Raw genomic sequence first — 27,060 nt, forward strand, 5'->3', positions numbered from 1 at the left:
ATATGACGTCGAACATCTACCTCTCTTGACCGCATTTCAATCGTTGAGACCCTACAGCCTTTTATGAGACGAAAATTCTGGTGTCATAATGCTATCGTTCTCGGGCGCAGAAAACAATTTGAGCACTAGTGTAGTTTTGGAAGCGCACCCGTTTGAGAGACTGCCTGCAGTCCTGCTCTGTTCACATGTAAGCTCCCGTGCGTGCAGTATTCATTGTCGTCCAGATACGTAGGCACGTAAGCACATGCTGTACTTAAATTACACATCATTACACACCACTAGCTACGCATCACCGAAATCATCGTGGTAAGCAAAATGAAGCTTGCTGCGTCTTTTCATATCACCGTGTATAGTTCTAGTGAAATGATACCGCCTGCACTACGACAACGATGCCTACGCTTTACCGAATAACTCCCTAGTGCCACCCGACCTTCCTGCGTTCTCCGGTGTTATTTTCTCTTCGTATCTATTCTGTTTCCTAATTCACCAAGTTTCAACATTTATCTCCCGGCGACATATCGGGAACTGTCCATCAGTATTTCTTGCCTTTAAGCTCATCTACAATATACCTTTAAAGTATTACCCTATTGTCTTCTCTCTCTAAGTAACGCTGTCGTCCTAGTATCTATCAACGTATGCCAAAAGGTGCACCGTGGTCTTCAGTTCGATTTCACCATTCTTTGTCGGCTTACTCATTGCGCATCACATTTGACTGCTGGCATAAAATACGAATGCAACGACATTTTTTTCCTTTTCATTATATCAGTATCTGATGATCACGAATTGTGTTCGTCTACCAAATGACCTTATACGAATTCTTATGCTGTTATTCGCAGTAGACTCTAAACGAATCATAGTCTGGGTCCGCCGAGGTTAATCGGACAAGTTAAGTGTATTCGTTTGGATGTCCCTAGCGACTGGCTAGCACTAATAAACCCGCAGCATGTAAAATCCATTTCCAGGCTTCTGAACTGCTTTGTTTTTTATTTCAAATAAATTTTCAAGCTCACAGCTTGAGAAATGCTTTTGGCGCTGGAAGAGGCAACCGAAACAGAGGGGGTGCAGAACACACGTACCACACACGTGTGTCCTGTACCCCCTCAGTTTTACCCACGTCTTGTGGTGAGAAAATAATTTCGCAAAGCATAACCAAGTTGCCCAAACTACCACTTTCAGAGTTTGACTTAGCCCATTCAGGTGGAAATTACTATGATCTACGAAAAATAAGTATCACAATGAACTTTCCGTTAAAGCAATCACGTCAGCTTTTGATTTACGTAGCACTGAAAAGGAATGATAAAAGTCAAAGCTTGTTTCAAACAAGTTACGCCACGCAAATTTTGCACATTGACGTTTTTCATTCGGTTGGTACCGAAGTGACTCTGGTTCGATTCAACTAACTTCTTAGGACTGTATATAATAATAACTGTATTCCATTGATAGTCATTGCAGTCCAGTGAACGATTGGCTTCAGTCGATTCAGGAACAACGAAAATAGCCCGAAGCGTATGGTGCGGCGTCTCACAATATATTCAATGCTCCTTGTTACACTAAAACCTGACCGCTTGGCGACGTGTGCCGATGCCATTTTTTGTCTCACAATGAGCTCTGAGGGTGATGAATTCAGTGATAAAGAACAACACAAATTGCAAGTTCAAAACATTCCTATTTAACGTATTCTAAATTCCGCAGAGGATAGAGAGAAAGAGAGAGAGGCGATGCGCGCTTTCCCTCTTTCCATTCCCCTTTTTTCGTACTGCCAATGTAGTGTAGCAAACCGGGCGCTTGGGTGGTTGATTGCTCTGCCTATCCTACCTTTGCATTCTCTCTCTCTCGCTCTCCCACATACACACACACACACACACACACACACACACACATTATCCTGCACAGGTGCTGACTCACTCGCATCGAGAAATGCCTGAAGTGGGTTCAGTAAAAGAAGGCAAACTCTGCTCTGCTGAACTAAAATTCTGCTGCAGTTAAATGACATTACATAGCCAGAGAGAGAATACAAAATATTGCTGCGTTCACGACATTGAGAGAGGAGACAGGTTAGGTTTTCAAAAATGATGCATTACGTGAGGTTCATTGGCATATTTTCTCAAGTGATTTTCTGAGTTTTATGTCGCCCGGTCATTCATGTGAAAACGAGACGGAACCCATAACAACTCCAGACGACTACCGCCTAGGTCAAATGAAAAAAAAAATATGGCATCATAGGAGTGTACACGGCTCACCACAGTGACAGTTTGAGCGTGCTGGTAATCCCTAAGAAGGTTAATGAAGCGCGAACGACCTATAGACGAAAAAGGCACATATATGTACACACAGACACCTGTGCTAGCGCGTGTCTGTGTGTGTGGGTGTGTGTCTGTATGTGTGTGCGCGCGCGCCTTCTTCATCTGTGATCAGTTTTCGCTTCCTTAATGTTCTGATGTATGCGGAAGCGCTTCGGCAAAACAAAGTAAATAGGTGTAAATAGGTGTAAATATGAAGAAAGAGGCAGGGGATAATCACACATAAAGTCATAATAAAGAAAATACCTTCGGGGAACCATTTCTATGTGTATCTTTCATACATCTGTGGCCATCAGTTTTGGCAAATGCACGTGCACCGGCCATTTCTACATTTCATTTAAAACCACATATTATTGTCCCTATATGTTTCTTAGCTTCATTGTCTGTTAACTTTGTGTAGTTGTGTCTGACGAAAGATCGAGCACCTCTGTTCTCCTGTTTCCCAAAGCGTTGCAAACTTCCAACAGTCTGGCAAATTCAGAGCTCCAGCATTCAATATCAGCCTTATAGTATGCTGCACAGCTTTAGGCAACAACAAATGTGGAGGGACAACGGCGATGAAAAAAAGGGAAAACTAAAACTAAAATAAAGATAACGAAAGAGAAAGCAAGAAAAATCCGAAAAATAAAACACGGCGATGGAAGCGTGACCGCGGAAGTGGGACCACGCCTTGTCGACCGCAGCACATCGGCGGGCAGTAAAAAGTACCGGGGCGACGAGACCGGCATTTTACGATCCTTCCATTGCCTCGTCGTATTTTCCCGAGTTGTCCCCTACCGCCGTCCATGCTAATCCCGAGCCAAGAAGTTCCGGTCTCTATTGACCCGAGCGATCAGACGGGTATAGTCCAGCCGGGAGGGAGCGCTTGTGCCGATGAACAACGCTGCAAAAACCAACAATTATTACTTATTTGTTATCTCTTCTTGTGCGGAAGGCTGTATTTTTCTCATTTTTCTGTGAGCTTCCCAATACTCTTCCCTTCATGATAGTTTACCGACTGCTTCAAGAATCACATCAGTCCGATCTTAAGGTTTATTTGAGCATCCCCCAGCAGGTTGTCTGTCCTTAAGCGTTTTTCCCCATCGATGGCAAATTCTAGACGCAATACAAGGCTACCATTGTGTTCCTAATTGGTTGCAGTTATCGACAGAGATATGATAAGGGGCAGGCGATTGAGAAAGAGAAGTGGTAAGAGAAAAGCAGAGGTGAACCAGGCTGCGGCCTAATTGATTAGCCTGCATTGAGGTAACGGGAAAAGGGGACTGAAAGATGAAAAGGAAAACAAAGTTGACAGTATACGTGCACAAACACGCAGCTCCAACTTTAACGCTACCTGAAGCAGATAGCGCGGCTCCTTAGTATACCTGAAGAAGACGGTGACAAAAGTGACTTACTTAGCTGTTCTGTCCTGTTGATCACCGCAAAGAGTGTTTTTGCCTTCTGTAAAAATAGTTTAACGAAATAACATCTCATTGAAGCACTCAAGGAGAAAGCAAACTGTCAGGTTAATTGGAGACAAATGTTGCGACCAATAATCTGCCACGCTTTTAGTGCACATGTGTCGAATGATGAGAGCAAACCCACAAACTCGGGACGCAAGAATGGCGCCTTGCGTGAGGGTGCAATCGCACGCGCATTTGTAGAAATAAATGGCAAAATGAAGGAAGGATTTCCCAGGACCTCGCTTTTCAGCCTATTTGTATGTTCCAGCAGATGACATTTCCTGCTACTTTCTTTTTGCATGTTCCTTTTGCACAAAAAGACACACTTCAAAACGCACACTCTCCGATCAAGATAGCTGTTTTATGTTGCGAATCTATAGCATAGTGAATAAAAAACGCGATATTATGAGTGGAAAACACAAATAGTGACTTGCAATAATTCCTACATTAGCCACATTTCTATTGAATTCCAATAAATCATGTGGTCATGGCATTAAATCGCACCGGAAAACTCTGTTCTTGAATAAAGAACTTTGTTGTGGCAGTGATGAAGATTTCCTCAGGGATGCGACAGCTTATAAGTCACATCCTAGTGGCTGTAATGCTAATGCACATATATGACCGAGTCAATAGCGTAACATATGAGATTAACGCACAGAAATTGTGCTCTTGCTGTCTTTTCCGCCCTGCATATGAGCTCTGTGAAACACTTGCTGCCCCTTTTTTTAGACTCCGTCAGTGGGTGGTCGAGCCACAGAACCGCGTTTAAGCAAGCAGAGCATTGCTCAGAGAATCTTCTCGCCTCACCACGAGTTCAGTGGCCCCCACAAATAAAATGGGGGGCATTGTGAAAATGATAGAAGAAATGGTGGACGTACAAAGGCCCAAAGAATAGAGCCCATCTTGCCGTTTCAGGTGCACAATCGTTTTAAAGCCGAAAACACAATAGGTGCCCGTTGCTTTATGTCCGTGGGCCTACGAAGACCTTCCGTTTCATGTCTACAGACTATCCAGCAACAAAAAAAAAAAGAAAGGAGCCGGCGCCCTTTCAACTCTCCTTCTCCACAAACCTTCTATCTGCGTGTGTGGGCTTTGCCGTTTCTACATTACGGCATGATCATTCTCGTGGCAAGCAAACGGAAATGGGCGGATCAAATTTCCCGATACTGTTTCGTTTTTACTTCTCAACTCCCCCTCGGCCAGCCGTGCCTATTACCGGCGCGTGCACAGTGTCCCCATTGTCGAGACTGAACTGGGATCACCCGGGGAAAGCCACGCGAGGGGTGGCACAATGTCAGCCTCGTGCTAGCACTTCCCCTCGCCGGCTGTGCACCTCCCTCATCCAGGCACCCGCTTTGTTCGCTTTCAACGTGTCGCCATAAAGAAATAGGCAAGCACGAAGTGGAGCGGCGCGCCTTTTGTGCGACACCTTCAACGCGCCGTTCTTACACAAACAAGGCAGCGCCATGGCGCGACCGTCTCCCCCCTCCGTGCACCACAACTGTGTCGATCTCGCGCATGCTCGCCAACGGATGGCGGCGCGGCTTCCACAAATCCCTGGAAAATTCTTTCATTCGTCGGCGCTCACACCGTGGTATGCATTTCTGAGGCAGCAATGGAGCCGACCCTCATTCCAGAAGTAATACTGCGAAAGAAAGCTAGCCCAGGTCGCTCACCGCTGGGCAACCTGGGTGTCCCCGAGTATGGCATCACCCCGGCGCCGTCGAAATGATCATCTCACAACGCTCGTAAATTAAAAATTTTCGCCCGTTCTTCGACGCTAAGATTGAAGCTCAGTTCCTTGCCAAGATGTGTTTAAATTAGGCCTTGCTGTATCTTCAACAAATCTAATCTTGTTTTTTTTTTCTTTTTTTGTTTAGTACTGTTCTTTCAATGACAACTTGTTCAGGGGGGAACTTATGATGACTAAAAAAATCTTCAGGACGACATTAATGCGTATTTCACAAAAGATGCTAATATCTAAATTTTTCTGCTTACTTATAAGTCTTTCATTTTTTCATGGTTCATATTTACGCATAGCTTTGCCGTCTGCTTTGCGCTTTGTTATGTGCTCCCAAAGAAATTTTTCACTCATTATTACTGTTATTTGTGTAATGGAATTTGCTGCTCCATCAGCCAACCAGCTACTCGTTGGCACTCGTAATAACCAATTGCAGTTGGTAAGAAGATTTTTCTTTTTTTTTGTATTCCAGATTAGCTTGCAGGTTCATTGTTCGAGAAACTTCGAGAAATATTCGGAAGGGTTTCGGAACTCAGGCTTACTTCAAGCATTTTGCTACTTTTCTTCTCTGAGCAGTGGCTATCATTTACTACTTTCGGTGCACCCACGAACTGGCGCTTACTGTCTACATTATTGCCCGCACCATAGCACAGTGACCTACTGCCCAATTATGCCTTGTTAAAACATGGACGTGATGGTCCGAAAGCTAGCGATGTCAAAGCGCGTTGCGTTTTGTCAGCTTGAGGTGTTGCATGCTCCAGTGAATTTACGACTGGAATACATCGACTAATTTTCAACTCTTTAATCCCGCCTCTCGACGATATTTGGACTCCTGCAAATATTTCTCCTTCGTTCATTTCCCCACTCCGAATGGCATACGAATTTATTATTTTTTTCTTGGCTACCTACCTTGTGTATCGCAATTATAGTTGAGATCACTTGGAAGATTCTTACTGGTGCTCGTATTCTGTTCGTAATTATTCCTGAAGGCATAAAAACAAACTACGTTAAAGCCAAGATGTCTTTTCATTCGAAATAATTTTGATTTCTTGCCTTTACTTTGCTTCCATTGTGTCACTGTAAGTGTACGGTTAGTAACGTCCAAAGACGCACGACGCCAAGCAGACATATGTAGTTATAATAAATAGTCTCTTTTTTGTAGTTTTGTCTGCGCGGCACAAAACAAAACAATCCAGTGAGTACACCAGTCCTGTCTTCATTCTCTGAGGCCTCGTTGCTTGAATATTCAGTGATTCCATGAAGTTCCCCTCTGAGTCCTCAGCAAGTTCTAAGTATAAAGCAATTGAACGTTCCCATCATAACACATCTTTCCCTAACTACAAATATTCTTTAAGCTTAATACCACTTGAATCTATTCTGCCTTACAAGTATCTTGGTGTACACATTATTACCTCTTCTTATGGTCCGTACACATCTTCTACGTAGCATACAAATTCAATCGCATGCTCTGTTACATAAAACTGAACTTTTGCGTTGCGTCATTGTTAGTAAAGAAATAGTTATTTGTCACTTATGGTGGTCTTGTACTAGACCACCATAACCATAACCACTTCAACCATATGGGACCACGGCCAGCTAACACCTTTCAAAAGCTTGAAGTCGTTCAGAATCGCTTGGCACGCTTCATATTGTCCAACTATCGTCGAACATCTGGTGTAACTATCATGAAAACTAAGCTTAGCCTTCCTTCCCTGGCAATGCGCAGAAAATTGTCTCACCTCTGCCTTTCGCAAAAAAAATCTAATATCACAATCGCATGCTTAATTTGCGCTGGATACGACCGGCGTCTTTCATATTACCTCTCCTTATACATCGTTATAAATTCTATATTCCACAAAGAAACACTGTAAAATATTCCCATTATTGCCTACCAAAAACTTGCCGTGACTGCAATCACCTGGCCACCCACACCACCTGTATTACTAACCCTGACAGATTCCTCCTTTCAGAGGAGGAGGAGAAACTTTATTATTGCAGAAACCGTTGCGCGGTTTATTCCTGGGTGGTTCCCTCTGACAGGGCTCCACTGGCGATCGCGGCTCGCCGGGCCTGGTCGAGGGTCGCCAGTTGGCTTCCCAGGTCCAGTTCGGAGAGTCTCGCCTCCCAAGAAGAGTAGGCAGGCGTTGTGCCCCTTCCGGTGGCAGTTGCGAGGCTGCTCCTCGCTTTCCCTTTCCTGTTACCTGTGTATATGTGTTCAAAACTAATAATATTAATAATAATTCCTAAAAGTGACTAACATGTCCTCTCTATGTTTTGTGTTTTTGATGCGCTGTTTTGCATTTGTTGCTTTGCCCCTATACCGTATACAATGCTGTAAAATTTTGGGGGTAAATCAGGCTATGCCCTTCCATATCACCCCGTCAAACCGCCATGGGTGATGGTTCAACCTTCCGTATGCGTACATGTCCCCGGCATAGTAAAGAAATCATTGGTTCCTGTCAGTGGACTACAACAACTTGCTCTCGCGTACATCTGGTCAGAATACCAGACATATGTTCATGTGTACACAGACGGCTCCGTGTCACCTAAGGCATCGACAGCAGCTGTGGTGACACCAGCCCAACAGATGACTCGAGGTTTCATACTAGACCATAATTCAACATCAACCGCTGCAGAGCTTGTGGCTATTCGGGAAGCGATTCGCCACATCTGCGGGGAAAGACCTCAAGAGTGGTGCATTTTCACGGACTCAAAACCCGCGCTGCAAATTTTGGGATGCTTCCTGCGCCACACCGCACATCAGGTTCTGGCCCTGCAGATCACCGAGCTACTTTCATACGCTCAAGGAAAACACCCCCGTATAGTGTTCCAATGGATCCCGGGACAATGTGGGCTCAACGGTAATGAGATGGCTGATGCTGCAGCAAGGCACGCCCTCAGCAATGGCCTGCGAACTGTAGTGCCATTCTCCAGACCGGACGTCACATGCCTCCTGTCGGAATTAATGAGGAGTGCGACGAGGAGATACTGGGCCCAGCCAGACGCTCGTCACGTCCGCCTTAAAAGCCTGGATCCCGATATGAAATTTCCTATTCTGCGTGGAATTCCACGCCCTCATACATGCCTGATACACAGAGTGCGATTAGGCGTCGCCTTCACGCGCAAATATTTGCACATTATTGGACGGACAGACTCCCCGGACTGTTCAGTGTGTGGCGCTGTAGAGAATATAGAACATGTGTTCGTAGTGTGCCCTGAGTATGCGCGAGGAAGACTGACATTGGCAGATACATTGAGACATTTACACAATGGACCACTGTCGGAGGACCTCTTGCTAGGCGCGTGGCCACAGAGTTGGCAGACGACAGAGACAATGCGTGCACTTTCACGTTTCCTAGGTGACACGGGCCTGGACTCACGCCTGTGATACCAGTTGTGTAATGTGTCATTCACCTCGTTCCTCTCATTATCATCCCCCATTGTGACCCTTTTTCTTCCCCTCTTCCCCTTCCCTTACGTAGAGTAGCAGGCCAGATGCTCCATTATCCGGCCGACCTCTCTACATTTTCCATTCATTAAAATACTTCCTTCCTTGGGGGTAAATAAATAAATAAATAGATAAATAAATAAATATGGCACATCGTTTTTCGCAGCAGTGTATTCGATCGCCCTCACTTTCTCAATGATAGATCGCTTTAAACGCAGAGAAGGAAGCAAGCACCGATGGCGGTCGTCTCCGTGGAGCGAAAGGCTCCCGCGAGTTGGCGTCAAGAAGACTTAGAAACGATCGGCTACAGGAGGCTACGTGGGAAGGAGAGAGGGGTTCCGCGTTATGCGCCGAGCTCGCGCAGGTTTCCTGGCGCTCGACACCGTTCCTTCCGGGCCTTTTTTTTTTTTAATATAACCGGCTCCTCTCGCAAGTTTCTTCAAAGCTTTGCCTCCGAAAACACGTTTCGCGCTCAGCTATGCAACCCGCCACAAACTTCAGAAAACGCCACCTGCCTCGAAATGTCATGCGCGGGAATCCGTCAGCAAGCTTCGTGAGTATCTTGCAAGAATCCTGAACTTTCCATTACGTAATGGGCCTCTCCTCATGGCGGGAGACGCAGAACGCCGTGAAATGTGACACTAAACACCTCTGATGGTGTTCACTGTCAAAGGCATGGGAACTGACGCCCTTGAGCTAGGCAAGGTTTTCGGCGGTCTAAGTGTGTGGTAAAAAAAAAAAACTTCGTGTAAATAATCTCTGGTCATATAGTTGAACCTTACATTAGGAAACGATTCGTTTTTTTTTTTTTAAGGTTCGTTTGAGCCCTTCCTTTATATGCATAGTATAGTGCGCAGGAAACGAACGCCCTTGGGCATCATGACCGTCAGGAGTTCCCACACGCTGCCCTGTTAGAGCTGAACATAATCGCCTCGCTGGACATTCCCTGCCATCCTTAGAGCGTGGCATGGACATGATGTGATAGCGAGCACGGAGATAGCATGCTTGGGCACCGAATGTGAAAGAACACCGTCAAGCGTTTGAGAGGAATGAACAACCTCCAGTTTGAGGAATAACCGTTAGTTCAATGACAAATTGTTCTCCTCCGTCGAATGAAAAGCGGATTTTCATGAGAATGACCTGGATTGGACGTTCGGTTTTGTTACTGCAAGTTGATAGCTGCAGAGGCGGAATTGTTTGAAGGGGAGGAAAATGAGAGAATAGAAGGAAATAAGGTCAGCCAGAAGCGCGTTTCGATTGTACACTGATGATATACATGGTGTCTGTGCTTCACACTTTCACCAGTGTGAAAGGAAACAAAAAAAATAAAAATTAAATTATGGGGTTTACATGCCAAAACCATTTCCTGATTATGAGGCACGCCGTAGTGGAGGACTACGGAAATTTCGACCACCTGGGGTTCTTTAACGTGCATCTAAATCCAAGTACACGGGTGTTTTCGCATTTCGCCCCCATCGAAATGCGGCCGCCGTGGCCGGGATTCGATCCCGCGACCGCGAGCTCAGCAGCCCAACACCATAGCCACTGAGCAACCACGACGGGTGAAAGGAAACAACATAGAATGAAAAAGGCACTAGCAGTTCAAATAATTTCCTGAAGCAGTTAAGCATGGTCGAAAGGAAAGTATCGCTAGAACGATATTGACATAATATCATTAGTTCCCTTTATTGCGCTTATGCGGAAGGCTCCGCGCATGTTGTGTAAAATGACAAATTTAGACGCCAAGTTTGCTTGCAGACTATTATTGCACTAAATCAAAGGTTCCAAGCGAGCTCTTGTTTATGGCGCATAAACCCATAGTTCTCCCAAAACCTAAACCCTCATCCCCCATCAGCCACTGCAGTAGGCACTAGCACAAGTTTAACCCGATGATATGCGCGTGTATCGTCGCGCCTTCTCTGTGCTCGTGTTTTGAAAAGGCTTCCACGCTTCGAGGGTTGTTGCTCATCGGTGCGTGCTACTCGCCGGAAAACGCGGTTGCGTCGAGCTCATTTGCGTTCCGTCGTGCCACGAGAGCGCTCGTTTACATCGCCAGTGAGCTTTTCGCTTCTTCTCCGCAAAAAAAGCGCTTGCCTGAGCTCTCGGTTATCCCGGCTCCGGCGAGGAAGAGCGTGGAGCGGGTGGCTGCTTTGCGCGGTGTCCGTTCTACTGGAAGGCCCGAGGACTCGGTGTCAAAGCACATCGCGGGATGAACGACGCCAACTCTTTCGCATACTTCGGCTCACTAAAAGTGTTCAGTGTTGTGAAAGCTATACTCGGTGTTGGCTAACTGAGGGGCTGAATCAGACTCATCCGGAAGATTCTAAATATCTGGTATACTTGTCATATCCGTGTACTTTGCGCCCCTATTTGTATTGTTGTAGGAAGTTATTGCTGTCCGAGTGGCATGGACCCGTCAGGCACCCATCAAAGTTTTTTTTCGTGCATCCCAAGTCTGCACAAGAAAGCAAAAAAAAAATAGTAATTTACAGTGATTTACGCACCGGAGCAGCACCAGTGCTGTGAGGGACGTCGTATAGGGATGTGCCCCGGATTTTTTTTTTTAAATACTCTTACCCGACAACATAGAAAATTTTCGTTATATGGTGGAAGTTGTCACTTGTCCTCTAAGGAGTGTTCCAACACAAGAATTTTTCAAATTAACTTATTTATAACACTATAGAACCACTTGAAGTGCCGCGAACCCATGATATTTCAGGAGGCGAGCGTCACCTCCAAGATAGAAACTCTCTCCACTTTCCCGTTCTAGCCTCCGCAAGCAAAATTCCTTCTCTGCGTTCTACCATACCGAAGACAGAGGATCGTGGGACGCATACGTCACGACCCACCTCGTTCCTTTATCTCTCTCGCATTTTTGCTGAATGACGGTTTGGCGGCGAGCTCTTGCGTTTGTCTCGTTTTGCACACGGACGATTTCGCGAGCTCTCCACGAGAACACCTGATTAGCGGTATAAGTCAGTGCCACAATCACGAGCACTGAGGTAGGCGCGAGACGATGAAAGAGCATGATCGCGGCGCTGGAAGACGGTAGAAAATTACATAGTTTAATTCTCTGCGCCGCCACAGCACGACGTGGGAACAAGCGGACGAAAAGGAAGTACATCTCTCTTGCTACGATACGAAGTAAAACAGAAACACGCAGGCATTCGGTTTGTATATTTTATTATTTTCTCTATACTTTCATTCGTCTATTAAAGCAACATAGCAAACAAATAACTGACGTCGTCTCGAATAATTCTCGAGGTCACATGTCACTAGGAGTGACATCACAGCAGGGCCATGTACGTAGGAGCACTTGTGCAATTGACGTCGACACTCAAGCTTGGAGGGCGGCGCCAGCGAGACGGGCAAGCGGTTATCCGCCGTGGTTACTTAGTGGCTAAGGTGTCGGGCTGCCGAGCCCGAGGTCGCGGGATTGAATCTCAGCCACGGCGGCCGCATTTCGATGGGGGTGATGGGGACACGTTAAAGAACCCCAGTTGTTCTAAATTTCCCAAGTCCTCCACTACGGCCTGCCTCATAATCAGATAATGGTTTTGGCGCTTACACCCCATAATTAAAGTTTTTTGTAAGGGCGAATGGTGTTTGGATTGAAATTTAAGTGCTTTCCGTGGTGCGTAGGGATGCTATACTTAGCAGACAGTATCGTAAGTGTGCACTTTATGCGCGGCGCTTGTCCGCTCAAGACGGCAAGACATGGTGAGGGGCCCTTTGAACATCGCAAGGTGATGTACCTAAATCGCAATACGTGGGTGCTTTTTTATACTCGCGCACTGTTGAATTGTACCCGCTTCGGCCACCAAACAAACCGGTGTCGTCATGTTCGGAAATGGAATGGCAGACGCAGAAATAGTCTGGCAAGAGAAATGAATAGCCGAATCGCTAACATTTGTTGCGTGAAAAAAAAAAGAAATTGCAGGCTATAGCCAGGGCATTTATCAGGTCAGCCATATATCGGCCACTTTCAAACCATTCAATTACTTTTGCACGTACTTGCTCGCGCTTTGATAAGCTGTAGCTGGCTATAGATTCCTGGAAACTGCACTGTTCTATTCGTACTTAGCGTAGCCTGTGCGCGCACTGCCTCCCAGCTGGCACTTGTGTATGCATTTCGTTCCAGCCCTTTTGTCTCGGACGCGCATAGGGAGCTCATTTCTCGAGCTGGATGCAGGCTTTTGCCTTTCCAGGAGCGGAAAAGGGGACCACCAATTTAATGGAGCTGTGCCTGTTGGCGTCGGGTTATCCTTTCTTTTCGCTGCTTCTTTTCATCATTATTATCATTATTATTATTATTTTACAATAGCGCCCGTACACCGGGTGGGCACTCGGGTTCCAACGCGCAACATGCCCGTCTGTGCCTGAATTCATTGTTTACCAGTTTTGTACGAGTTACTTTAGTTTTCACATTTACTCGTGGAAGGACGCAAATGAAGCAGCGTGATGTCTGTGCTCGCTCAGGTGCGCGTTTACATTTCACCAATCTCTTTCAATTAGTCGGCTTTTCAGGGGATGCGCACGACATGCGGAAATGCTGTGTGGCTCTGTAAATTGCTGTTTGCCCTGCTACCTGGTGTTTGTCAAAAGGTCGCATTATTTTTAGCACAATGTGCAGCCGTTCGCCTCTAGTGTATCGATCTATATTGACGGGTCCGGCACAAAATCTGGGAGCAGGCCAGTTGAACCTTTCTCTCGAGTTTATACGAACGTCTTTGAGGACTCCCCACATACCCTTGCTGCCTCATTGCCTACTGACTGCCGTAAAACTAATTTATGTGGAAAAACACTAACATATTCATAACCAAGTTTTTTATTTTTACCTGCGGTGCTGATAGTGGTTTAGATAGTTCTCGTTCTTATACAATTACCATTCATGACCCAGTATATAGTAAATGTCTTTAAAAAACCGTAAAATTCTAAAAGCTAATTTCTAAACCGAAGTTCTCTTTGCTTACTCGCCTGATTTTGGCGTGGCTGTTTATTCGCATGCTGAGTATCTTGTGCGGATATAATTGTAGCTATACCGGATCTTTCTACGAACTCTTTAAGCAATATTTAAATAAAGCCGTTTTGAAAAAAAAAAGGTGGCTCTCTTCGGAGACAAGCCATCCCTGACGCCGTCAGTGATGGCGTGGAATGATGGCGTCGATAGGTGGAAATTAGTCACTAATTAACAAAACTTCATTAATTTACTTCTGAGCTTCAAATTTCAGCGGGCTCTCATAATGGGAACATTAAAGCGAGATCTGCGTGCAAGCCATATCAAGTTTCGTATCTGAAAAAAAAAATACCCGCAGAATTGGGGCGCTACGAATTCCCGCTTTCAGAGCGTGCGTAACTGAGCCTGGGAGGCTGCAGCGAGCGCCAAGCCGCGCCACTCGTGGCGCCGTTGTGGCGCATACGTCACCCAGCAGCGGGCAGCCAGGGCGCCGCTGCTGCATGCTCACATTGATATTCAAATAATGATACTGAAATGTGCTAGTGTTATCGAACATTCATTCGACGCTATAGTAGTATTTATCGGATAAAATGTTTGGGACGTACTTACCAGGCGAAGCTTTGAGCAGGCGACCGTCCGCAACGATCGGCAGAGGTCTGTTCTGACAAAAAAAGAAAAAAAAGAAAGGTCGCATAAGAACATTGATCATGACAGTAATAGCTTCGTTAACACTGGCCGGCTGGCTTTCTTTTCATTTACTTGCATTGATATCAGTAGTTGAAATGCAAATACTCTTTCGCTTCGGTGATTGATTTTTAATAACCATCGCCAAGAAAAGGCAAATTAACTCCACTGTTTTCTTTTTTTTTTCGCTGTCTTAGCTATGACAAGGATAAAACTTTTCTCCTTCACAGAACGCAGAGGGATTGTGCAAACACTGGACAACGTGCTTTGTTAATAGAAGCTGACGGTAACGTGCTTTGTTAATTTTACACTCTGGAGGACAACTTGATAACTCTGCTTTCTCAGAGATGAACAAGGAAGAAAACAAATGGAGTCACCAAGGCGTGACAAGGATTACAAGTCACGACGTCTCGATTGTGGTATTATCAGGAATTAAAAGAAAGAGGCGAACGAAGGAAGGAAATAAATAAAATTCGAGACGACGAAAATCACCATATCATCCGAGTGTTAGGACACGGAAAACACAACCATTGGAGCGTGACTACACGAGGTCAATAACTTAGCGTTGCACCGAATCCTCCAAAAAAAGAAAGGACTTTCGAATTCAGGCTTTAAAGCACCGCTATATCCTTATTTGCTCCTGCTTTTCTTATTGTGCCATCGTTTTCCTCTTTGCCCGCGTATCTGCTTGTCCGGAGACAAGAAGGCGCCACAAGCTCGCCCCTAGACAAGACGGTCAGGAGTGTCGCGTGTGCCTCGGGAGTCCATCTAATTCACTGCGTAGCTGCACTGTTTGTCAAGGACTCGGCTTACTGACAAACTGATACGAATGCGTCACAACGTGTCCATCAATTCGTGGATCAAGTTCAAGCTGCGCAAGGCCGGAGGCGTTTAAGCAGTGGTGGCCTGAACCACTGCTGATTTGTGGTGGCTGCAGTCTGACGCACATTTTGGTTTTGCTGCGCAAACAAACAAACGAAAAACGCGTGCTCTCTTACGTGGGATAAAAAAAATGTAATGATGCCCCAGCATCTGGTTTCGCTTTTTTGTTCAAAGTGATGTGTAGAAAAAAACAAGCGTTCTTGGCTGCGATGTGTCTATATTGTTTACTTTTTAGCAGGAAACATATTGATTTGGCTAGTATGGTTTGAGGTGGCAAATCAATGTATACCAGCAAGTGTGCAAGATAGACACTATAGAAGAAACAGATACATCCCCAGGGGCGTATTTCGTAACGATTTATTTTGTATCATTCTTTTTGGCCTGTTTGATTGGTAACACGAAGCCGTACGACCGCTCGTACCGGGGTCAGCTGCTCGGTTGTAAAGGTGGTAAGAAATGGATAGAATCGGGAGGAAAAACAAAAGGAAGTACGAAACCTTTCATGATAAGAAAGCCAGGGAGACTCGCTGAGTTGCCTAAGTTACAGGCCTCTAGGCAGCTCCTCTGCACTGGGGGAAAAGAGGAACAAGATGGACGACGATGACGGTAGAGTTAAGAGGCAAAACACGTAATGGGCACTTATATTCATATCGTAGGGTCCAAATCGGTACGCATTAAACAGCCTGAGGACTAGGTTTAAATTATGTAAAGCGATGAAAAGAGCGTGATGGTGCACGTTCATGATTACGTAGGGCTGAGTTTTACACTGACAAAAAGATTACGAGGAAGTGAATTCCGTGCGCGCCCTGCTTCCCTTCTTCGTCATATTTTTGCCGGTGTAAAACTCAGCGTAACGCAATCATGAACCACATTTAGAGTCATGCCAAACGCCCAATATAAAGTCAACAACTCAGAAAAAGACTCTTGACAAAACACGGGCTTTGACCTTCAATGTTGAGCCGAGTGAAGCTCGGACGTCACTCGTTCTAAGAACATTTAGCCTTGTGAAAGCGCATGCAAACGCGGTAAATGAAGGAAAATTATTACGCTCTGCTCGTTATCTGTATTCGACGTATGGTAAATGTAGAACTATTCCATCTTGATCTCCACACAATGAATGAGTGCATGAGCCACTCCCAATCATATCCTTCCCATAGGAAATCTTGATTGTAGTTGGCAAGTATTCAGCAAGTCCAACAAGGGCGAGGTTGAATAGCAGAGCACCGCCTTGAGGAACGCCCTTGCTGGTATAGGGTCGCGTAGTTGTCTTTGCGAGGAGACGCTAGAACACATTTTATGCGGCTGTTCTGAATATACTATGCAGAGACAGTCCCTGGCGTCCATTCTAGCGCACCTTAACAAAACGCCATTGTCAGTTGAAACGGTTTTCACATGTCGCCGACAGAAGACATCGCAGCTGAAGGCGACAAAGGGACTACTTCGGGTTTTGAAAGAGGCGGGCCTGGACAAGTGATTGTGACAGTGATGTCACGTATCACGCAAGAGTGACGGACTGTAACTGATGACGTGTATGCTGTGCTGTGTGCTCTCTCTCTCTTTCTTCTTCCCATATTTCATCCCCCCATCCTGCTCCCATGTGTACGGTAGCAAACCGGTTGAGCTAAACTGGTAAACCTCCCTACCTTTTCTTCCCCACTTTTTCATTCCTTCCTTCCCATAGGAATATGTGATTAGGAATGTTCCAAGGCACCCCTTCGTCACGTATGTGAAAGTTCAGAAATAGTTTTGTCTTGTTCTGTTAAACGTAGGTTGTAATGGAGAAATAGACGTAATGTACGCTCTCTGAGGTAAAGTACGCTCTACTACTGCGTTTTAATGTATTTTACAGCAAAAGAAGAAACATTCTTAACGTTATTATTAATAAATCATAAACTGGGTTTTCTATTTACTTCTTTATGTCTTTTGCCGTACTGTGGTGCAACACGCAAACAGTATTATTTCAATTTTCTTGTGCAGCCTTTCCTGCTATGCTATAGCGTTACACGTTAGCTCTAAGAGTAAGTGATAAAAAAATACAGGCCTAACGCACGCGCTGGAATCCTTGTAATGCAAAGCTTCAATCAAGAGTTCTGTATTAACTCTTAGGGTAGAGGCTTGGGCGAGTTGGTCATGGTTCATTACGGCGGTGTTTGCGTAGCGCAGGAAAGTAGGAAAGGAAAAAACAGAGACGAGCAAAGAGTGCTCTTCACTCGTCTTTGTCCTTCTTTTCCTACTTTCGTGCGCTACGCAAACACTACCATGATGTATTAACTCCTACACAACTAACATCAATGCGCGCGACTGTGTTTACTTTCATCATACGCAGCGTGCAACCTCATGCAGTGTGTTTTTTTATTCACCACAAAGGTCACAATTTCATTATCATCCAATTTGTTTTGTTTATGTACTACATTGCACATGTCATCAGCCTATTTTATGCCCAGTGCAGGACGAAGGCCTCTCCCAGCGATATCGAATTACCTTTGTCCGGCTCCAACCGATTCGAACTAGCGCCTACGAATTTCCTGATTTCATCACCTCACCTAGTTTTTTGCCGACCTCTACTGCGCTTCCCCTCTCTCGGCACCCATTCTGTAACCATAATAGTCCGTCGGTTATCTAGACTACACATTACATCGGCTATCGGCTATCCCCGTTTGCTCTCTGATCCGTATCGCTCTCTTCATGTCTCTTAACAACACGCCTAGCATTCTCCATTCCATCGCTACTTGCGCGGTATTTAACTTGTTTTCGAGCTTCTTTGTTAGTCTCCAAGTTTCTGCGCCGTATGTTAGCACCGGTAGAATGCACTGATTGTGAAAATGGCCTGCCTGGTGCAGTATTCAGTCACTACCTCCCAAATGACTCATTCGATCAACCAAGGGCCCTCAGTTCCCAGCAGTTGCAGAGCACCTGACCAAGGCGGCGGTCAGACTTGTAACGCAGCAGACGGTGCTAAGAATCTCAGGACCCGGACAGGCCACCAGTGGAAACTGACCCTGGCAACATTTAACTCCCAGACTCTCTGTAGTGAAGCTAGCTTACCAGGACTGTTTGATGAACTATCATACACTGTTTGGGATATCACTGGCCTTAATGAGGTTAGAAGAACTGGTGACGCTTATACAGGGCTGAGAGACGGCCACGTCCTCTGCTATGGAGGACTCCCAGATTAGAAGCAGTGCAGGGTAGGATTACTAATCCACAAGGGCATAGCCGGCAACATTGATGAGTTTTACAGCATTCATGAGAAGGTAGCAGTGGTCGTAATAAAACCTTACAAGAGGTATAGAATGAAGGTAGTACAAGCCTACGCTCCAACACCTCTCACAAGCTATTCCTAAATTCAGACCCCTAGTCAGGCAGAGGGTGAGACGCCAACGCAGCGATGTGACGAGGACGAAGCTGATGTGGGACGCTTGTCGAGGGAAGGACGGTGAAGACAGGTGTACGCACAAAGAAGTACGACACGTATAAAACAACATTTAGAGATGCTGTGCCGCTTTTGTCACAGTGGCACATGCCGAGTTTAGAGGGTTAGGCCACAATGGGCACGCACCCACCTGCGCACGTAAAATGGCTAAATAAAAGAAAAGCAAGTAAAGGCAGGAACCTGTTGAATATAATGAGCTGCTCCAATAACAAGTCGGTATGCTTTAAAAAAGCTTATGTGCCATTATTGCATGCATAGGTTTTATCTAGGAGTTTATCTTCTTTTAATGTGGCTACCTTATGAAGCCGCACTTGAAGCTGCAGTCGCGTCACACTCGACGTTCAAATACGAATGTCGCAGGCATAGATGGGCAGCCTACCGGTTCATGGCAGGATTTCGGCGAGTCCAATTAATGTTAGATTGAAGAGCGTTGGGCTCAGCACTCCACCGTGAGGCACCCTACGGTTACTCTAATGCTGGGAGGTCGGGCCATCCTCGGTATTTATGGAAAAGAATCTCTTAGGTAGATAGCTACTAATCCAGCGATAGACCTTGCCGCCAAGTCCTACTGCCTCTAATGCGTTGAAAATCGCTCCGTGCGTTACGTTATCGTATGCTCCTTTAACATCAAGAAACCGGGCAGCAGTTAATATTTTGCAGGACTACTGGTGTTCGGCGTACATCATCAAGTCGATAACGTTGTCTATAGAAGAACGGCGACACCTGAAGCCGGCCACTGCATTTGGATATACCTGGTAATGTTCGAGGTGCCATTTCAGCCTTGCTAGAACCCTCCTCTCCATTAGTTTTCCGGTGCAACTGGCAAGCGCAGTAGGTCGGGATGATGCAATGTCTACAGGTGACTTGCCAGGCTTGAGCAGAGGAATTAGGCGACTGGTCTTCCATTCCTGGGGAACCGTACCTGTCTGACAGGAGCTGTTGAACAAGAGCAGGAGCACTTTCCAAACCTCTTCACCAAGATTACATTGGGCACAGTAGGTTATACCATCGGGTCCTGGTGAAGATGAACGCTTGCACACGGCAAGTGCCGCTTCGAGTTCGTCCATGCGGAAAGGACTGTCCATGCGGGGATCGGGTCAAATTGCTGGGTGGTGGAGCGTCAATGGTCAGCAGAACTAGTTTCGCTAACAATCCTCCTGCAGAAATTTTCAGCCACGTCAATCTCGCTGCATTGTTGGGGAAGGGCCAAATGCTTGAGAGGGTGGCACTGCTGAGGGATTCCACGGAGACCACGAACAGTTCTCCATATGTTAGGCAAAGCTTTTCGCGGATCCAAAGAGACTCGCAGAACGACAGCCATCTTGGCGATGCCCGTTTGTCCATGCGACGCTGAATTTTCCGTTGAGTTATTCTGGCCGACCTCAAGTCATGTACAGATTTTGTACGCCTGTATCTTCGCTTTGCACGACGACGAAAAGCTTCCTCAACTCAATCTCGTAGTCGGTGCATGTAGGCGTTCCCGGGAGCGAATGCGTGGCAGCTTCTAGGGCACCTTTTATAGTGTCCTCTAGGCTAGAGGACAGAGACAAGCCATCATGGCAGCCGTCTTTCACAATTCATTTGAACATCGGCCATTCGATACATTGAGTGTTGCCGGCTAACTTGGCGCCCATCAACCATTCAATCCTGAGATAAGCGGGTACGTGGTCACTTCCCCGCGTTTCAATATCGGCAAACCACCTGACCTTTCTGGTGAAGGAACGCGAAATAAAGGTGAGGTCCAGGCAGCTACAGTAAAGTCCAACGCAGAAAAGTGGGGCTTCCATCATTTAACAAGCACAGTTCTTGTTCGGCGGCAAAAGACACTAATCTTCTTCCCCTCGAGTTTATCTTACAGCTTCCCCAGAGATGGTGGGAGGCATTAAAATATCCAGTCATCACCCAAGGCTTCGGAGTCGCTGTCGTGATCCGCCGTAGCTGCTCGCAGTCCAGCCGACTTGAGGGCGATATGTAGGCTCCAACTACTAAGTCACTTGCCTTTATTCACTGTCAAACAGATACTCGTTCTCATGCTCAGGTGGCACTGCACGATGAATATACGTAAGATCACATTGTATGAAAACGGTAATCCTGTTGTATTCTCCATCTATGGCGTAAATGAAGCCCACATACCCGTACAGTCTGATGTGAAATGATAGGGGCTCGCAGATGACGATAATGGGGCACTTATTCATGAACACAAACTGTCGAAAGTCCGACATGCGTGACTTAATTCCAATGACATTTCGCTGAAATATATATGCGTTCCCGACTTCATCACGAACCGACAGCTTCCGGAGAGCCATGATTTTAATATATATATATATATATATATATATATATATATATATATATATATATATATATATATATATATATATATATATATATATATATATATATAACCTCCCCGACTGTATTTCCTCACCCATGAAGATTTACGCCCATGACTGTGTTCTTTATCGTCAAATAACTAACCCTCGTAATGACCTGCTCTTGCAATTTGACATTGACGCTATTGACGCTATTGACTCTATTGGTGAAACAGTTGGCTCATGATTTTAAATGCTACTAAATGCAAAAGCATGACAAGTTCCTGCCGTACCAACAAGCCTTTGCTCTTTTGCTACAGAATTAACTAGATACCCCTTGAAGACGTCACTTCGTACAAATATCTCGGTTTTACCTAACAAATAGCTTTTTATGACATGCTCGTGTAAAACATCTCACCAGCAATTGTAATCATACTTGGGGTTACCTGTGCAGAAACTTCTCCCAAGATCCAAAGCATCTTAAGCTCACTTTGTATCTAACCCTAGTTCGATCTAAGCTCGAATATGCCTCCGCAGTATCGGATCCAGCTGTTTGTACTTTAATTAACAATATCGATGCTGTTCAAAATTGTGTAGCTCGTTTCATTCTAACTATGCCCGTACTGCAATTGCTTCCTCAATGAAATCGCAACTACCCACCACCTAGCAAGTTTCCCAATAGAAAGGCCCCACACGACATTCAGTGCAACTGTCTTCGCGCACCGTGCCTCTCTCAGGTCACGCACCTGCGGCAAGACTTTCGATTCATCCATGGTGTGTGAGCAGCACTCAAGTAAACCTTGCAATCTCAGGACTTCAGCAAAAGTCGGACTTGCCATCATAAGCACTCAAGCAACTTACTTTAGTTCTCTTGTACGAGAAATATAGTGACTGCGCACACGTCTATACTGATGGATCAACTACATCAGCCAGTTCCGGTGGCGGTGTAGTTACACCAACATTCGGAATAACCCAGCGGTTTAAAACTTCCCATGTCACTACGTCGACTACTGTAGAGCTCGCGGCTCTCCGAGCCGCGCTTCATGTCATAAATGCCGAAAGTGCAAGAAAATGTCCAGTGTTCTGCATTTCAAGGCCGGCCTTGCAATGTGTGCAGCCGTTTCTGCGATATGGAACTCACATTCAGCCCACGTGTGAAATCGTGGAACTTGTCTATCACTTAAGAGAAAAAGGGCATGGTATCTTCTTTCAGTGGATACCAGGTCATTGCGGCATCACTGGAAATGATGACGCGGATAAGGCAGCTCGGGCGTCAAACGCAGAAGACCATAGTGGAATGACACACGTGCACGGCGCACAAGACTGCATAGGCTAAACCCTTCACTGCAACGCAGCCCTCTGGCCGTACTGCACCGACGCGAAGCCTCTCTTCTGTGTGGGTGGCGGCTTGGAGTTGCCTTCACGAAAGCTTACTCAGCACTAATTGGAATGGCTGATAGCCCTGCATGTGATGTTTGCGGATGAGAGGAGAACATTGACCACTTATTGTGCCAGTGTCCTAAATTTCAAGCACAAAGACAAAGACATTGAGGAAACTAGATGACTGTACTCTAAGCGAACAGACACTACTAGAGCACCGTCCCGACCGATCATCGGCTCAAAAGGCAGTGAAAGCACTTTTTGTGCTTTCTCAGAACGTCTGGTTTGCATAAGCGACTTTGACTCAATGACTGTCTGTGCACGTCTCTATACCCTGTCTCTCTCTCCCTTCTTTCTGCCCCCAGCGTATGGTAGCCAACCAGTCTCCTGATTGGTTAACATCCCTGACTTCCTTATATTCCCCCCTCTCTCTCTCTCTCTCTCTCTCTATTATATAGAACAAAGGTGCGCTCCCTGGCACTACATTTTCGTTCAGCCTACATGAGTTCTATAAGCCCGTGTGCTGGTACGTCCATTCGGCGCCCATATAGCCCTTTAAGTGTACCCACAGGTATTTCCGCCGAGGTACCGACCCACGAAAAAGCAGCGTCGTGCGTTGGCGGAGAACACGTCGGGGCCACTGCTGCTTGCCGCTAGAAGTAGCGCGTCCTTTTCAAGCAACCAAAGGGCGCCGGAGTGCTCCTTTGTATTGCAACCTTAAGCACTTTTCCCGAACCTCGCATCTCTTTTTCTGATCCAGGCTTCTCGGAGCGTTACATTCCTCTAGCTATTATACTGAGCTGAGGCTTTTGTACGGACCAAGGGGGTTGGAAAGAGGGAAAGGAAGGATGTGTGTTTTCTTCTTTTTCAAATTTCTTTATGCATTCAGCCTACTTGTGTCGATACCCGAGTGGTGATTTACGAACTTGAATACGGGATGACACAACACCGCCTGGACTTTTCTTACCATTTTTGTTTCAACACATTTCGTTTACCAGTCACACGCCAGAGGGGATAAGCTATGTGAGTCAACAATCTCTCACGCTTCTTCGTCTATTCCTTTTTCAGCATTTCGCGCCCCGAGCAGGATTTATTCTCTGCAGGCGGGCAAAAGGCCACACACACGTCAGTGGGTTTGCGTACTCGGCGCGCCGAGGCATCGCTCCTCATTGCGCGTGCAAATGACATGCGGTGTAAAGCTGGCTTGATCTACCGCTTTACGCCTGCTCTTGGTGCCCAATCCGGCCCTTTCCTTCAGTCGTTCCCTTTTTTCTTGCTTCGTTCCACACTTGCCCGCGCTCTCTTAAATGCTCCACTCACCCTACCTTTCTCGGCTTGGCGTTCCAACACACGAACTTGACGGTACTTTCTGAGATACCGGAAAGGGCATTCACGGTTAGCTGCTGCATGGTAAGGAGTGACTAGCCGCTTACATACTCGCAATGTACCTTTTATTAAATATTTTTGCTGATACAGTGGGAGTCCATATAAATATCGGTGTGTACACTGCACTTGCTTTACTGAACCTGATTATTATTTTTTTTTGCAGTGCTAGAGTGCCATAATTCTTTTCGATGTAGCTCTTGCAGCATTCGCTCTATATATCATTAAGCTGAAGGGAGCAAAGATTGTACGTATCTGAGTCAGGCGTAACGTTTTCAAAGGCTAGAACGAATGGTGTGACTTCCTGACATGAGCAAGGCCAACAGGCAGCACAAACTTACAGCAGCAATACAGAAAAAGAAGAAAGAAAAAAGTGAATGCAAAGCGCTTATTTTCGTCTTGATCTGTGTACGAAACTCTCATATGTTCTGTGTGCAGCACAATGCATAGAGATTTCAATTGCTGAGAATACACCTTTATGGATAGCATGTTGAGTAGCTTGCGACAACGTAGACAGGGAATGGCTATGGGATATTCTCAAACATGATGGCATAGATGTGTCGCGGAGCTGCGGATGGGGATATTTACAGTACACCCCAGTTGAAAATGACAACAGAGGTTGTGTTCAGTACTACAGAAATTTCTGTTGTACAACAGGATTTTTCTGTAGTAACTACAGATTCCTGATGGAGCGACAGACTTTTCTGATGTACAACAGACATTTGTTGTTGCTACTACAGAAGTACAGTCTGTCGTATGTCTGTTGTTACAACAGAAAGCTGAAGCTCTACAACAGATATTTGTAGTACTACAGAAATTTCTGTTGTACAACAGGATTTTTCTGTAGTAACTACAGATTCCTGATGGAGCGACAGACTTTTCTGATGTACAACAGACATTTGTTGTTGCTACTACAGAAGTACAGTCTGTCGTATGTCTGTTGTTACAACAGAAAGCTGAAGCTCTACAACAGATTTTTGTAGTACTACAGAAAAAATTGTCATCACTACAGGCACCCTGTTGTCCCAACAGAAATGTTCTTGAAGTAACCCGAAAAACTTCTGTAGTGCTACAGAGAGCTGTTGAAATACTACAGAAACCTATTGTGGCAACAGGCCCCCAATTGTCACAACAGAAGTGTTCCTGAAGTAATGCGACCAACTTCTGTTGTACTACAGAAAAATGTTGTTGTACGACAGAAGCCTATCATTGCAACAGGCCCCCAGTTGTCATAACAGAAGTGTTCCTGAAGTAATGGACAAACTTCTGTTGTACTACAGAGAACTGTTCCACAACGGAAACCTATCGCCGCAACATGTACCCAATGATGACAACAGAAGTGCACTGAAATTGTGTGATGCGACAAGCTTCTGTAGTGCCTTGTTGAAAAAGACAAAAGGAATTCCTGTCGCAACTACAGAAATTCTGTTGTACGACAGAAATTGTTGACATTTCTTAATTGGGAGACATTTTTGACATTACGACAGAAATTCTGATTTCGCAACAGAAGCATTCTGTCGCGACAACAAGAGTTCCGAAGTCGGAACAACAGCTTTATATCCTGACAGCGACTCCGACGTTACGACACCAATTCTGACGTCGCAGCAGAAACATTCGGTCGCGACGGCCAAGAGTTCCGAAGTCGCAACAGAAGCGCTTTCCGTCGCGGTCCTTTAAAATTGTATGTTTTCGCATCGGTGGTGTACACTGTACTTTTCTCTTGCGCGGTATTCAATCGCGCTTCTATGAAGCCGGCAATGCTGATGGCACCGACACCGGTAATAAAGTCGACGTGGCGAATAGTTATAATTGTGCCGTGACGACGCGGCACCAGCAACGCCCTACCGGCCTCCTCAAAATCGGCCGCTGATCAAAATCATACCATCTGCGGGAATGGCTGCGTATCCGTGTTTTTTTTTTGGTAAGATGTGGCACACAGGCCTGTGGACTTACATGTGCTGTTACACTGACACATTAGTTAATTTCCCAGGAATATTTCACAAGCTTTATGCGAAGCAGAAAAGAAGATTTGGGTTGTTCCACAAAGCTGCGTGAAAAGCTGTCTCGCTCGGGTCTCATTAATCTGGTACAGTGCTGCCGTGAGAAGCCAGTATGCTGTCAGAAAGAACTCTCATCCACGAATGTTTATGTAGCTATTTTGCATTGAACACACGAATTATATGCGCGCTCAAAAGTGTAAAGAACGAGAGACTACTGTCGAAACTAGCAGTAATAACCCTAAAAGTCAACGTTGCCTATTTCTGAATTCCTTATTTAATATGGATATCGTACATCAAAATCGATGTTCTAGCACTGCACGATGTACCTGTCGATGGTACGAACACTCTTGCTCTTCTGGAAATGCGGCACTTGACGCCGTGGAGTGATAGCGGATCTTGGCTCTCAAAATGCAAATGTAAACATCAGCGCATCAGCACGTCGTACTATTCACATGGTCTAAACGTACACTCGAAAAGCATGTCAGCGGTGGTGCAGTGGTAAGATGCCGGGCTGGGAATCGTGAGGTCGCATGTTCGAATCCTAGGCGAAGACGTTTTTTTTTTTTTTAATTTTTTTTTACTTTTATGTTTTTCTTTTTTGTACTAACAAATTTACATAACCTTACGGACGTCTCTGTCAATTTTTAATTAAATATTGATCAAGAACTACAGAACTTTCTACTACAGGACGTCACACTACAGACAACAGAACTACAGACAACAGAACTACAGGCAACAGAACTACAGGCAACAGAACTACAGGCAACAGAACTACAGGCAACAGAACTACAGAAACAACGTCCCAAAATACGACAGACTGTTAAAATTTCCTGTTGTGTTTTTCAACTGGGACAGCAAGTACAAATTATGCGGGAAAGCCGGAAATGCAAAGAACCAGGGAAAGTTAACCTAAGACTGAAGCAAGGATACCCGCTGTCTCCATTCTTGTTCACGCTTTATGATAAGGTCATAGAAATACGATTGCAAAACAGTGAATATAGGTTTTGACTTATATAACATCCGTAATGTGCAAAGGGTGTAACAGAAAGTCCCCGGACCGATGTGATGTATGTGGGCAGCATAGTGCTGCTAAAGGAC

At 45.6% G+C, this 27,060-nt stretch overlaps 1 protein-coding gene across 2 annotated transcripts in view; it reads right to left on the minus strand.

Moving 5' to 3' along the window:
• LOC135916635 (plexin-B-like) overlaps positions 1-27,060 on the minus strand; it is a 479,058-nt gene that overhangs the window by 398,907 nt on the left and 53,091 nt on the right. The window contains exon 2 of one of the 2 annotated variants that reach the window (XM_065450048.1): positions 14,498-14,544. The gene's annotated coding sequence lies outside the window, so the exon portion shown is untranslated. Of the gene's footprint in view, positions 1-14,497; positions 14,550-27,060 lie in introns of both variants that reach the window. The other variant, XM_065450049.1, reaches the window with a different exon arrangement.

This window comes from Dermacentor albipictus, chromosome 5, assembly GCF_038994185.2.
Source record: "Dermacentor albipictus isolate Rhodes 1998 colony chromosome 5, USDA_Dalb.pri_finalv2, whole genome shotgun sequence".
Taxonomy (NCBI): Eukaryota; Metazoa; Arthropoda; class Arachnida; order Ixodida; family Ixodidae; genus Dermacentor; species Dermacentor albipictus.